Source organism: Tubulanus polymorphus, chromosome 11 (genome assembly GCF_964204645.1).
Source record: "Tubulanus polymorphus chromosome 11, tnTubPoly1.2, whole genome shotgun sequence".
NCBI lineage: Eukaryota > Metazoa > Nemertea > Palaeonemertea > Tubulaniformes > Tubulanidae > Tubulanus > Tubulanus polymorphus.
Window position 1 is genome coordinate 12,899,450 of NC_134035.1, and position 14,856 is coordinate 12,914,305.

Genomic DNA, 14,856 nt, shown 5'->3' on the forward strand with positions numbered 1-14,856 from the left:
GGGAATTATATTTCAAACCAGTGAGGGGAAATTAGCTCAATCATTGAGATGATTGTTCAGCTGCAACCAATGGAGTGAACTGCAACCAGTGAGAGGAAATTATATTTCAAACCAGTGAGGGGAAATACGCTCAATCATTGAGATGATTGTTCAGCTGCAACCAATGAAGTGACAACCAGTGAGGGGGAAGTATGCACAATCGATGAGATGATTGTTCATAGCTGCAACCAATGGAGTGAACTGCAACCAGTGAGGGGTAGGTATGCACAATCAATGAGATGATTTTTCATAACTGCAACCAATGATGCTAAAGCATATTGCATACCAGTAATGGTAAAGTACACTCAATCATTTACAAACAAGTGATAGTTAACAAGCTAACAGATCAGAGATCACAGGAAGCAACGTCACTCCAATCCTTATTTCTTGACATATGATATAAAATGCTCTTCAGCCTGTGGCAAAATGTCTTCGATGTAAAACGCTTATTACTATATGCTTAACGAGTCTTCTCTCAAATATTAATTCAAAAGGAGGAGGGACTTATCTAATGTAATGGTATCAATGCTACGAATGTATGTGAAAAGTGAAAAGTAATAGTTTGAAACCAAGATTGAATGCATTCATTCTGTTGTATTGAATAAAGTGAGATCCGATGAAAAAAACAAACTACTATCTACAAATTTACAATATCTAAAAGAAAATTAAAAAGAGAAATAAAAACGACTATTTACAAATTTACAATATTTACAAGAGAAATAAAAACTACTATTTACAAATTTACAATATTTACAAGAGAAATAAAAACTACTATTTACAAATTTACAATATTTACAAGAGAAATAAAAACTACTATTTACAAATTTACAATATTTACAAGATAGAGAGAAAGAGAGCGAAAGAGAGAGAGAGAGGAGAGTGAGGAGAGAGAGAGGAGGGAGAGAGGAGGAAGGATGAAGGAGAGGGGTGAGAGGAAGAAAGGAGAGAGAGGAGAGAGTTAGTGGGTTAAAGAAAGAGGAAGAGAGAGTTAGTGGGTTAGAGAAAGAGGGAGAGAGTTAGTGGGTTAGAGAAAGAGGAAGAGAGTTAGTGGGTTAGAGAGAGAGAGGGAAAGGATAGAGAGAGGGAAAGGATAGAGACAGAGAGGGATAGGATAGAGACAGAGAGGGAAAGGATAGAGACAGAGAGGGAAAGGATAGAGACAGAGAGGGAAAGGATAGAGACAGAGAGGGAAAGGATAGAGAAAGGTAGAAAAAGAAGGGGCGATAAAAACAATAAAACATATGGGTAAAAACAATAAAACATATGGATAAAAACGGTTAAAAAGAGGCAGTTTAACGTCATACCTCAGGACAAATAGATAAAAATCACTGATAAAATGTATGGATAAAACGTATTGTTAAAAAGAGGCAGTTTAACGTCGTACCACAGGACAAATAGATAAAAATCACTGATAAAATGTATGGATAAAACGTATTGTTAAAAAGAGGCAGTTTAACGTCATACCACAGGACAAATAGATAAAAATCACTGATAAAATGTATGGATAAAACGTATTGTTAAAATGAGGCAGTTTAACGTCATACCACAGGACAAATAGATAAAAATCACTGATAAAATGTATGGATAAAACGTATTGTTAAAATGAGGCAGTTTAACGTCATACCACAGGACAAACAGATAAAAATCACTGATAAAATGTATGGATAAAACATATTGTTAAAATGAGGCAGTTTAACGTCGTACCACAGGACAACTTGAAAATAGAGGTACACTAGCAATGCTACTTATATGTTACTAGGTACAGTATTTGAGACAATTCTATAAAACTGTATAATTATTTCAACCTCTTCAATACCAAATATCAATTCAACAATCATCTTTGAAAACGTTCGTAAGAAATAAAGCAACAAAACATAACGTAGCATTGAATTAATATTAATGTTATCAGAAGCTGAAAATCTGAAATCAACCATCAGCCATAAATGAGGAGGCGGGACTAATGCAATGAAATAATATCAATGCTCCAAATTTATAGGTTAAAATCTCGTTAAAACAATAGATGCAACAAGTGATATCAGTATCAAACTAAGATTGAATGCATTCATTCTGTTGTTTTGAATATTAAAATCATTCAATAGAATTCAAAATATTAATTATCAATTAAATCTATATCAAAATTTGCACTAAAATAGATGATTTGATGTATAGATATTATGAAGTTTAGAAAATTAAAAAGTTTTAGGATTATATTTGAAATGTTTAGATAAAATTATTTATATTTTTCATTAAAATCTTAAGTTAAAAAGATATCTAAAAATATTTATAAGTAGAAATCAAAATCAATAAAAAAATCTAAAAAGAAATATAATATAAATATAAATAAAAAGCTATTTACATATTTACAATATAAATATAATAATGTAAAAGTACGGATAAAATGTGTCGATCAATTTGAAGAAATATTTTGAATTATTTGTCAATCATAATCGGAACCCAAGTGATTTCAGAATGGAATAACTGGGCCAGGCCAATCACTCACTCCATGATCATCAATTACTGGTACTACACAACCACAGAAAGAGTGGTTTTTACCGCGCGATATATTAGGCCAGGTGCACCTCCCAATAATAATGCCGCCTATTATGTTTGGCTTTTTGTGTGTTGATATGTACATCGATACATCCTCAATCACCAGGGTTTTATTGTCGCCCACCGAATTTCACGCTTACACAAACCCTGGTCACAAGCCCTTCATTGGTCTCTTACATTGTCCGAGATATCTCCAGTCGACAGGTTGCTGCTAAGCGGCCACTAGACTTTACATCTAGTCAATCAGATGTGTAGCAAATCTGCCGGCGAAAAACAACGCATCTGATTGGCTAGATATATAGACTGGTGGCCTCTCAGTGGCAACCTGACTACCCAAGCAATCTTGAACAACGTAATAGACCAATGAAGAGTTTGCGACCGGGGTTTGTCTTGGCATGAGCTTCGGCAGACGACAATTAAAACCTGGCAAGTGAGGATGGCATTGATATATATTGAATAAAAAAGCTGCATGTAAATATGAAATGTGTACGAGAACCTTGAAAGCAGTGAAATAAGATATAAACTAGAGGTGCAGGGACACCATGCCCACTCGGTGAAATGCTTGACAATCTGACAATTTAGATATTTAATGCCCCCCCCCCCCCCGGTAAACATAACAAAAACCAATGCTACAAATATGCAATTGATTGTGGTTATATGCATAAATACCAAAACTCATGGAAAAATTGTATGAATTCAATACCTCTGATGGGAAGAATAGAAAATGGGGTAAGACTGATTCTATGTAAGCGGTGTCCTATGACAATGCTAACAATTATCAAACATCATGACTGTAAGTTAAAGCAACCCAATATTTCTAATAATGATGGGGGATAAATATCGGTATCAAACATCAAATGTTGGAGAAATCTTTGAAACCTCCCTTAAAAACTTCAAAAATGTGTAAAACTGCCAATTTTAGCGAACAAGAATGGCTACCAGTCAGCCATCTTGATATTCTGCCAGTCGAATAACGGATGAAAAGTGAATACACTAGCAAAAAGTGAAAAGCCTAAAAACTAAATAAAAGTTCTCTAACATTAACGAAAAAATACTAATTTAAAATTCCATTGTCTCATTAATTTATAATCTATTTCAGCGTAAAACCCTAGATCCCTAAAATTAAGATAACATTAAAGATTATGTTTCAATGACCTGAGAGTATTGTATTATTAATCAATCTAATTAACTGCAAGTTCATCAAACAATAAAAAACCTAATCATCTATTCTATAACTAGTGATGTTACTTTCAGTAACAAGAAACAGGGGGGGTAATTAAAACTGCTGTTAACGCTAAAATATCCTCAATGAACTGAGAGTAATTTCATCAATGATGAATTTACCCTCAGTTCATTCATTGTTTTAATGATGATCCTGAAAGTGATTTCAACAATGATGAATTTACCCTCAGTTCATCCATTGTTTTACTGATGATCCTGAGAGTAATTTCAACAATGATGAATTTACCCTCAGTTCATTCATTGTTTTAATGGTGATCCTGAGAGTAATTTCAACAATGATGAATTTACCCTCAGTTCATCCATTGTTTTAATGATGATCCTGAGAGTAATTTCAACAATGATGAATTTACCCTCAGTTCATTCATTGTTTTAATGATGATCCTGAGAGTAATTTCAACAATGATGAATTTACCCTCAGTTCATCACATTCTAAGATGTTACTATTTTATTCAGAGATAATCTCTGAACTGCATAAAAAAAGGAGATCTTAAACGCGATTATTGATTAATAACCTGAGTGTAACTTATCATAAGATAAATTGACCCTCAGTTTATCAGATGTTTATACTTTATTTAAGTTAACAGCTATAGTTAAAACTTAATCAACTTGACCTAAATGAACTAAAACTTTAACTAAATTAGACTTAAATCAACTGGAATGAATTGAATTCAATAACATCGAAAATTACTAAAATAACTAAACAAAAACCAACTAATCTAAACTAAGGTTAACTTGAAACCAAAGTTTTAATATCTAGTTCAAAACGCACTAGTGATTAATCATAAACATCATGCTCACAATTTAACAAGACCCAGTTCCACAGTTATGCAACAAATATGTATCTAAATTCTTGTATCCAAATCAAACTGTGGAACTGAGTCCTGTATTGTATGGAACGAGATAAATGAAAAACAATCTGACTGTATTTTTCATATGATGTTTTCAGTCATACATTTTCTTGAGATGACATCAAATTAAAAATTAAAAATTTCATACGACGGGACGCTGAAAATATCATATGAAAAATACACTCCGACTGTTTTTTATTCATCGCATTCCATGATAGTGAAACACCAACTGAAAATGAGTAGATAATTCACTGAATTAATAAAAATTGAAAAAAACTACAAGAAAAAAGGTAAAGAAAGTATGAGAAAACGTTCTCAATCACATTTCATATTTACTAAGCCTATATCAACTACGAGTAAAAGCTCTTTATGCGTGCACTATATACAGCATGGGCCTTTTATATAACCACTATTTATATCTGTGTTGTGGACCACGTAATTGTGTCAAAGAGTATTCGGTGATAAAACCTGGACCTTCAGTTATTCCATTCTCATGAAATCACTGGGGTTCGAATATAAACAGTGATAGTCAAATATAAAATATTTCATTAAATTGATCTTTTAGTTAGTATTGAAATACAAATAAATCATTGTTCTAAAAGGAATATATACAAATAAAATAGTTTTTAAATATAAAAAATAAAATAGTTTTTAAATATAAACAACAAAAAATAGTTTTTTAGATATATACAAATAAAATAGTTTAAAAAGATACTTTGAGATAAAATACATACAAATGAAATAGTATAAAATTCAGATAAAATAGTTTTTAGATATCATAGGTATTTTAAAATTCAGATATAAAATAGTTTCTTTAATAGATTAAAATTCACATAAAATAGTTTTTAGATATCACAGGTGTTTTAAAATTCAGATATAAAATAGTTTCTTCAATCTTTTTAAAATTCAGATAAAATAGTTTTAAATATTATAGATACTTTAAAATTGAGATAATTTAAAATACTTTCTACAATTGTCTTAAAAATACGGGTAAAATAGTTTTTAGAGTGTTTTCAGAATTACTAGTTTAGAAGTATCAATGAAATGTTTGCAGATGAATATTTCATAATTTATACCAATGAAATAGATTTAGATGGATCACCTTGATCAATCATAATATCGAACCAAAACATCATTGAAAGAATCCAATAATAGCGATAATAATTCACATAAAATATGATTTTGGGAAATATAGGACATATTAGGAAAAATTCAAACTTTTGGAAAGTTAAGATTAGGAAACTCGTAGTAAATTGGAATTTCAATTGAAATTGGAATTAGGAAATTTGTAGTAAATTGGAATTTCAGCACTGAAGGACTCAAAATTTAGGAACTTTGTTCTATCTTGGAACGAGAGAAACTGGAACCACAAAAATACAACAAACTGTTCAACATGTGCAGTATGACCGGGTCTCAGTCAGTAGAAATCTATTGATGATGCTGGTTTTAGTTTGGATTTTGTGACCTCTTCACAACAATAATTGCAAAATGGCTGAGAAACTACAAATAGCCTCTTTTCATGTAATCAATTAGTAGGTTATATCACATACTTTGATACAACTTATGCCGTTTTTGGGGACGAAGGAAGCACCTGAGAACCTGATCAGATTAACAACCATATGAATGATTGACCTCTTGAAAACAACTTCAGCGTAGATTTCTTAAATCTATTGATAATTCACTCTCAACAGCCATTTATCTGACGTGTGTTTTATGCATTGCTCGCCTACATGGAAACAATTCCACGCTCTATCAACCATATTTCAATTGCTAAACGCAATTCCTGCAATTTAGACCCCAATCAAGGACCAGGAGTTACTTTATCAGAGCGGTGTCTATTACTGAGTTGATCGATTGTTATGAACTTAAAAATTTTCCTTTTAGACCATCTCCTCTATCATATCTCTCTAAACTCCTCTATCATATCTCCATAAACTCCTCTCTCATATTCCCTGAACCTCCTCTCTCATATTCCCTGAACCTCCTCTCTCATAACTCCCTGAACCTCCTCTCTCATATTCCCTGAACCTCCTCTCTCATACCTCCCTGAACCTCCTCTCTCATATTCCCTGAACCTCCTCTCTCATACCTCCCTGAACCTCCTCTCTCATATGCCTTATTGATTTCAACAAGAGATTAATTAAGACTAATTATTAACAAGAATTTTGAACTCAACCCTTGATCCTGGTGATCGTTAGAATCAGTAGAGATCAATATCAATCAATAAAACCCGATCACTGATGTGATAACAACGAATTTTCCAATCCAAGATCTTTATTTTATACTTTCTTTATCAGAGATTCTTAATCATTGCATTTTTGCAGATCTTAGCATTTTTCTATTATATCCTATGTTCAATTATGAACTCATGCATTCATGCATTGATCACCGATCCAGATGGTGATGGTTTCACACCTTAGAAATGTAATGAAATTGATTACCGTAGTCTTTGCTGTGGTTTCCTTTCTTGCGCAATTTTTAATCCGGGCAATCTCACGTATATAAATATATATCCCTTTTCCTTATGAGTAAACATTTTAAATCCCTCCGATCACATGTGAAGGATTTCCCTCCGTTGTTGAGCATTAAATATTAACATTTCAATCATTCAAGATTTCACGTCATATTAAATTAATCTTTAATTCTGTAATTAGAAAAACAAATATGTTAATAACGATATAATGGTTTAGCACTTGACGTATAGACGTCACAGTATTTGGGGGAGGGGGCAACATGGAACATTGAACAATCTGTTTCAATGAAATTTCCTAAGGAATCGCATTATGTGAAACACAGCTGTTCCATCTCCATGTTATTTTCAGCTTCATAAGGAAACGCATTATGTGTGAAACATAGCTATTCCTTCTCCATGTTTCGATAAAGTTCGATAAAGAATCACATCACAGTTCCTTTTGATTTGAAAAATCTACATTTTTCAAACTCCATAGGACTTATTGTAGGAATTTATTCCCTGCATATCCCGAAAGACATTTGAAAAGGCTGACCATGGCATTAGAATTGATGACTCCTAAGAAGGCTACTGCCACAATTAGGTGGCATGGATGGCTACTGCTGCAAAGTAGTGGCAAGGATGGTAAATGCTTCAGCATCATGAGAAGCAAAATCAACCTTAATGATTAAGGTATTGTAATGGAAGTAGTTCGATAAAGAATCACATTATGTGAATCATAGCTGTTCCTTTTGATTTGAAAAATCCACTTTTTTCAAACTCCATAGGAGTTATTGTAGGAATTGATTCCCTGCATATCCCGAAAAAGATTTACAACGGCTGACCATAGAATTAGAATTGATGACTCCTAAGAAGGCTACTGCCACAATCAGGTGGTATGGATGGTTACTGCTGCAAAGTAGTGGCAAGGATGGTTTATATCCCGAAAGACATTTGAAAAGGTCGACCATGGTATTAGAATTGATGACTCCTAAGAAGGCTACTGCCACAATCAGGTGGTATGGATGGCTACTGCTGCAAAGTAGCGGCAAGATGGTTAATGCTTCAGCGTTGTGAGAAGCACAATGAACCTTAGTTAATAAGGTATGGTAAGAGTTAATGCAAAAATGGGGGAAAATAGAGTGGAACACAGTGGGACGTACAGTCAAAAAAAAATAAATAAATGATTTAAAAAGTAAATGAATGGGATGATGGACAAATATTTCTTTTTGTCCAAAAAGTAAATAAAGGGATGAAATGATAATGAATTTTTTTATTATTTTTAAATTTTTTAAATTTTTTTGGAGAAACCGTAAAACCTCCATAAAAGCAATGATTATATGCAATGATGTCTGGTTTTTTATTTTTATATTTTTTTTCTAAAAGCAAGGAGGACTGCACGCCCACTGGTTCAAGGAGTGTTGACAGATATTTGACACTGCGCGAACTGCAGATCGACGAAGGAGTAAGGAAAGCGGAGTTTCAAGAAGTGCCGATCTGCAGACGTGCGTGGGCTGATGTTGTTGCCCGGGTGATGGCGAGTGAAGGGGCTGATATTATACTATTGTGTTCGCCGACGTTTTACTAATTGATATTTTCCTTTAAAGGCCCCTTCAACATCGCGGAGCATTCTTATTGGATCTTTATACTCGATGTTTCTTGACCAACCAGGGCCGCGCGCGATGAGCTCAACAGCGGGGGAAGGTGGTGGCCCCGCTGGAGCGCCCGATGTCGATGCCTGGGCGGGCGTATTATTGTTTTCATAATCATCATCATCACTTTCTTCATCTTCAAGTCTTCTTTTTCTATTTCTTGTATTATTTGATCTAGTTGTCGGAGTTGTAGTAGTACTAGTCGCAGTTGAAGTAGGTGGTCGTGGTCGTCTTTTCTTAGTAGTGGTAGTAGTGGTAGTAGTAGTAGAATTAGTAGTAGGTGGTTGTCGTGGTCGTCGTGGTGGTCGTGGTGGAGTATCGCGAGTTGGTGGTGTTGCGGGCCCTGGTGGTGTTGCTCCAGGAGTGGCGAATTCCTCCTCATCACTGCTCGCCTCCTCAAAATTTGGTTGTCTCGGTGGGGGAGGACGAGCCGCACGCTTGCCTTTGTTTTTTGGTTTCGGACGCCCCGAACCTATTGAGTAATTTATTTCTTGTGTCTTTCGACGGGGCGACCGACGCAGTGAAGGCGTCTGAAGCTGTGGCGCCTCTGTCGGGGTCACCACTGCAGGGGCGACCTCCTGCTCCACATTTACGGGAGAAGCAGGGTCCACCTCCTGCAAAGGAACCAACTCAAATGGTGGAATGATTTCTGGAGTTGGTTCCTTAGGCCCGCAGAGAGATACACACCTTGTATGAATGTCTTTAAATCCTTGAAGTGCTCTGCGGGCTGCTTCAGACTGGTCGTGGTTAAGAGAGTCTATGATGTCTAAATCTGGAATGAAAAAAAAAAAACATTAAGGATCATGCATATAACACATAAATGACATGTTCGCATATAATTATCATATTTGTAAATAGTTACCAATAAAATAATGGATGTGATGTGATGGAAATAACGAAGAAAATTGGGTAAGAAGGGTCATTTGAAGGTTTGGAAGCGATCGTAAGCTTATTTTGCGAGAAGTGATCATGTCACTGGTTGTACGCTACGGTTGTACAACTAACTCTGTTGTAACTACACTTTTAACCGCTTTCATGATTTGCCTCATCCATTACATAATAACGATAAGTCGACAGTATATCATCAGTGAGGCTGATGATTGAATCTTTCAATACACATTTTATAAAGGTATTTTTATGTCTTATATACTTATGTATTACAGAACCAACCCCGTCGGTGGATTGGTACTTTGCTAGTTGCTGGCGACTAACACTTTTGTTAATTCATTACTGGAACTACTGATTGTAAACTACTGTTACATCTTACAATTACCTTGACAATCAATTTTGGGTTGCAAATCATGAATAAAGAAACACTAGATTTTTTGTCCGGAGGTGAAGACGTACCAGGCTCCAGCTGACAAAAACTATACATCATTATGAATAATCAATGGAATTGCAAACCCATGACCCTTGTTTCAAAATCATTTTTTGGAATGAAAGTCTATCTGAGAACCTGCTTGAAATAACACGCATGATAACTTTCATTTATCAACCGATTGACACAGAGACTTTGCAACGATAAAAGGTCTAATTGAAAACAAATGAAGCTCTGTATCAACAAAACATTCATCAATAATTCTTTTTATACAGTAATTTATTTTCATTTGGATGAGTGAAAAATGTGTCCACACTTTAGGCTTAACAAAAATGATACCTTGTTTCTCCGCAGCGGCCGGGTCATTTTTGAAAAATATGATAAAATTTATAAACAGTTCATTTCTATACCGGCCGGGTCTGTTATGGTGAAACTGATCACGATTTTTAAAAAAGTAATGTTTTGGGTAGATAGGCAGCCGGCCGGGTCAACATTTAAGCTCAGCAGAGCGGAGAAACAAGGTATCAATTTTTTTTTGCCTTAAGTGCAGAAATTTATTCTATTTTGTAGAACACTTTTTGATTGCATACAGGGCCACAGTAAGAGGAAGAATTTGCATTTTATTTCCTCTGAACATGAGGCAAGCGTATACATATATTTTCTTCTGAATTTTCTCAAAAATGAAGACAAAATTTTGACTGATTTGTGGATATTTTATTGTTTAAACTATTTACAGCATGAATTATAACAGAAAAATGACACAAATCATTACACTTCACTGAATCTAAAACCAGTAAAAGCCATTTCACAAAACACTGCCCACTACTGCACCTTCAGAAACAACACTCACTACAAATAAAAAAACATTCATTTTGAAAAACAATATTTAACCATCAACACAAATGGCTGTAATTCATTATTCCCAATAGAATATTCATTAGGCGCGATCACACGACGAAATTTAGACCGGTCTAAATTTGGTCCGGTCCAATTTAGACCGGACCAAGCGTTCTAGAAGAGCGAACCAGGTCCGGACCAAATTTTGGACCGGTCTAAATACGCGTGTGTGGACAGAAACTGGTACCAGGTCCGGTCTAAATCGTAATTCTGAATCTCTGCGGTAGATGTCGCCACCTCTGCGGCAGAGTGTGAGTCCAGTTTATTAAGTTTTAAATGCTTTCATTACCGTTTATGTAATTATTTTTAAGTACTGTTTTTACTCCCTATTCAATGGAAACTTTTGGAGCGTAATTCGTATTCGTATATCGCGATCATCATCCGTTTTATTGCATTGCTTTAAACCGTGTTTAAACGACACTTAGAGTTTCAGCATGATAATGTATAAACCTGACAAGAGGATCGAATTGGTCAAATGAAGAATGCCTTGCTCTACTTGGAATCTGAAAGCAAGACTTCATCCAGGCGTAATTAATCATTTAGCGGATGGCGACATCTTGTGGGCCCGGTGACAAGCGATTTTTTTCACCGTGTGTCATAACGCCGTGTGAACGCTCACCAAAATTTGGTCCGGTCTAAATTTGGACAGGACCGGGTACGGACCCATTTAGACCGATCTAACTAGTTGTCGTGTAAACGCGGCTATTGTCAGCAATAGGCCTATCGGTACATCACATATTCATTACATAACTTACCTAGAATGTATAATTCATCTTACAGCAGCCATTGATTTATTCAGAACAACAAAATTCCATGCACAACTGGTATTCATCACACGGTAGACTCTTCCTAAACCGCTACGCTTCCCTTTTATACCGAATTAGGCAGTTACCGGTTTGAAGAATTGCAAAAAAAATCAATGGATGAAAAAAATTATTGAGCTGAACGGCGGTCAAAATTATCAATTTCTTTGTATTTTATAACATCTGACCGTGTAGCGAATGGCCACGATTCCTTCTATAATACACCAGACACAAGTCGTTCAATAGACTGGACATTTCACGTTTCTTTATCCCGCAACATTTTCCTGTTTCGGTTCACTTGTGATGCCCTTGCATAATGGAAACTAAGACCAGTTTAAGTTACAGTAATAGAACATAAGGCCTCAACCTCTAACACAGATAGAAGATTGATAAGTAAATGTATTCTATATTGTAAGTGAACAGCCATTACAGTTTACCTGTTTAGGCAGAGAATAAACGGAAATGAAGTGAACATTTACGGGATACGGGAAGCGTTTGGAGAAACCAGGTCGTCGTGGATTCGAACCCCGTACATCACCGTGTCCCCAGCAAGACACTTATCTTCATTGCCTCTCTGCACCCAGGAGTAAATAAATACCTGGATCGACAGATGACCCCTGAGCGCCTAGCAGCTGCTCGGATGTTGCTTCTCCCCAGGAGGCTATTAAATGGCTGGGGCAATAAAACCGAAAATGTAAAGCTCTCTGAGCAGCTGCTGGATTTAGCACTAGATGCATGATATTATAATTATCATTATCATCGAATAGAGCAATATACCAGAAAAGGCGAAATATATGTATTGAAAAACAACGTTTCATCTTTATTCCAACGAATTGGACAGATTATACCAGATATAGACCGTCTACCAGTTTAAGTGGAGTCTACAGTATCATTAAGGGCAAAAAATCCAGTAAAATCCGAGACATTTGAATATATTTTTCTAAAATGGATTTTTACCGAATTTTACTCCAAAAATTGTGATGTTTCCTTCGAGGACTGTACATTTCCCTATAGTTTTTCCTAAGTCTAATTCATTTTCATTTCACGACAAACAGAAAAACAACACAAATAATTTCATTCAAATTTCTTCTGTATTTTCATCATCAAACAAATACTTCGGCTCTTACTTTCAGAAACAACCACCAGGGTCCAGTTTCACGAAAAAGTTTAAGTCTAAAAACGCTTAAGTCTGAATTGTTGTCCTAATTGAAAACATGAAGTAACCAATGGCAATTACACCAAAAATTTTAGGTTAACTTTTTCGTGAAACCTGGCCCAGGGGTAAGATCCATTTCACAGGACACTGTCCCCTGCTGTACCTTCAGAAATAACCAACAGGGGGAAAAACCATTTCACACAACACTGCCCGCTGCTGCAACTTCTTACATTTAAATCCATTCACTACAAATTATAATAAAACTTTTATTGATAAAAAATTAAACATCAGCGAACAATAAACAATATTTAGAATTTAGGCTTATTTCACATGTGTTCATTAAGTATTTAAAATAAGTCACTACTTACCCCTCAAATAGAGAATTCTTCAGTGGAGTAATTCACTATAAATACAGCTGCAGCCGTTTACAGAAAAAACAATATGAAATGTCGCTGTCGAACTTGTAGGGTGTAAAACGGGATAGACGTAGATAAATGTCAGGCCTTGACAACAGTAGAGGAAATACTTTTTTATGGCCTTTAGAAAATAAGAGAATTCAGAAAATAAAACATTAAGTTAAAGGGTAGGCCTATCTGATGAACTGCTAGAGGAAATTTGATAAAATCTGGTCTCAGAACGAAATTCGGTTCCTGACTAAACTATCAACTAAACCGCAGTCCAGTTATTGACTAAAATATGGACTAAACCGTAGTCCAGTTATTGACTAAAATATGGACTAAACCGCAGTCCAGTTATTGACTAAAATATGGACTAAACCGTAGTCCAGTTATTGACTAAAATATGGACTAAACGGTAGACCAGTTATTGACTAAAATATGGACTTAACCGTAGTCCAGTTATTGACTAAAATATGGACTTAACCGTAGTCCAGTTATTGACTAAAATATGGACTAAACCGTAGTCCAGTTATTGACTAAAATATGGACTACACCGCAGTCCAGTTATTGACTAAAATATGGAATAAACCGTAGTCCAGTTATTGACTAAAATATGGACTTAACCGTAGTCCAGTTATTGACTAAAATATGGACTACACCGCAGTCCAGTTATTGACTAAAATATGGTCTAAACGGTAGTCCAGTTATTGACTAAAATATGGACTACACCGCAGTCCAGTTATTGACTAAAATATGGTCTAAGCGGTAGTCCAGTTATTGACTAAAAAATGGACTTAACCGTAGTCCAGTTATTGACTAAAATATGGACTACACCGCAGTCCAGTTATTGACTAAAATATGGACTAAACGGTACACCAGTTATTGACTAAAATATGGACTAAACCGTAGTCCAGTTATTGACTAAAATATGGACTAAACCGTAGTCCAGTTATTGACTAAAATATGGACTAAACCATAGTCCAGTTATTGACTAAAATATGGACTAAACCGTAGTCCAGTTATTGACTAAAATATGGACTTAACCGTAGTCCAGTTATTGATTAAACGAAGTGGCTACTCGTAGGGACCCGTACGAATAATTCCGTAGGCTATTCGTACGCACCCATCGGATAACTCTGGAATTATGTGTACGGGAAGGTATAGGGTTAGGGTAAGGTGAGGCTATATGTAGTTAAAACATTCGACCGACTGTCAGCGAGCTCGGTGGTCCAGTGGTACGATGCTGTGCTAGTAATTTACTGGCCCGGGTTCGAGTCTCGCTCTATCCGCTATTTTTCTCTAATTCTATTCTCCACACTTTCCTTGAATTTTCTAAGTCGTGCACCTCTGTACGCATGCGCGGCGTTAATCGGCCAATCAGCGACAGTGTACAGATCCTAGTCCCGTACGAATAGTCTCCAGAGTAATCCGTACGGTCCGTACGAGTAGCCACAGCGTTGATTAAACTGCAGTCTGCTTCCTGACTAGTCAGTAGCCTGTCTGT